This window comes from Lagopus leucura, unplaced genomic scaffold (assembly GCF_019238085.1).
Source record: "Lagopus leucura isolate 7727_CA_CO unplaced genomic scaffold, USGS_WTPT01 35171-0_obj-0_obj, whole genome shotgun sequence".
NCBI classification, from domain to species: Eukaryota; Metazoa; Chordata; class Aves; order Galliformes; family Phasianidae; genus Lagopus; species Lagopus leucura.
Genome location: NW_024964904.1, coordinates 1,627 through 2,829, shown reverse-complemented (window position 1 = coordinate 2,829; position 1,203 = coordinate 1,627).

The window sequence follows — 1,203 nt, the reverse complement described above, 5'->3', positions numbered from 1 at the left end:
TAGAATGGCCCGGGTGGAAGGGACTTCAAGAATCATAGAACCATAGAATGGCTTGGGTTGGAAGGAACCTCAAGGATCGTGAAGCTGCTTGATGTGGCAATCAGGGCCACCAACCTCCCCATTTAATAGCAGCCCATGCTACTCAGGGCCCCATCCAATCTGGCCTTGAACACATCCACAACCTCTCTTGGCCACTGTTCCAGCACCTCACCACTCTCTCTGTAAAGAACTTCCCCCTGACATCCAACCTAAATCTTCCCTCCCTCAACTTAAAACCATTTCCCCTTGTCCTGCTGTCATAAACCCTTTCCAAGAGATGATTCCCCTCCTGTTCGTAGGCTCCCTTTAGGTCCTGGAAGGACGCAATGAGGTCACCCCTCAGCCTTCTTTTCTCCAGGCTGAACAAGTCAAGGTAAACACGTCTCAGCTTTTCCTTCATCCACAATCCCAGTCACCTCATAGAATCATAGAATCACTCAGGTTAGAAACGACTCTCAAGATCATTGAGTCCAACTGCAACCCAACCATCCTACCTTAACACTAACAACCTTTCGCTAAATCGTGTCCCCAAGCACCACATCCCAAATCTTACTGGATTCCACTGATGGATTTTCACCACAAATGACAGCACGTTTTTCCAAAGCAAATTGGATAAAAAGAAAATTCCAGACTTCCTTCTCAAAACTTCAAGTCCTTGGGAAGGGTGAATGGAGGCCAATCAGAAGTGGGGAAGAAAGGAGCTGCTAAAGTCACTTGGGATCGTTTGTCCCCAGTATAATTGAAAATAAGCATACTGCACACTGCCATGTTTGCATCCATGGCTTTTAAATGGAAAAATTGACAAGGGTTCCTTTAAAGATGTGATTTTCAAACTAAGCACCGACCAAGCAGAAATCACTTATGTGGAAAGAGTCCTCCGCTGACATACCTCAGCAGAAGTGAGCATCTGCTTCTTGGGTGTTCCCACCAGAAAAAAAGCAAACGTAGAACAGAATCCATTCACAGACCTCCTGCTGCAAGCAGCTGTGGTTGTCTGAAGCACAACTGAGAGCAGCAGATGATCTCAGCTTCATTTTAAATCCCTTAAAGACAGGACTGAAAATCCTGGAGTTGTGCAAAGATGTAATTGTGAGTGAGTCATCAAAGAGCTGAACAGACTCCTTGATAGACCTCATCACTGTGAAGCCTTGGGAGCCTGAAACG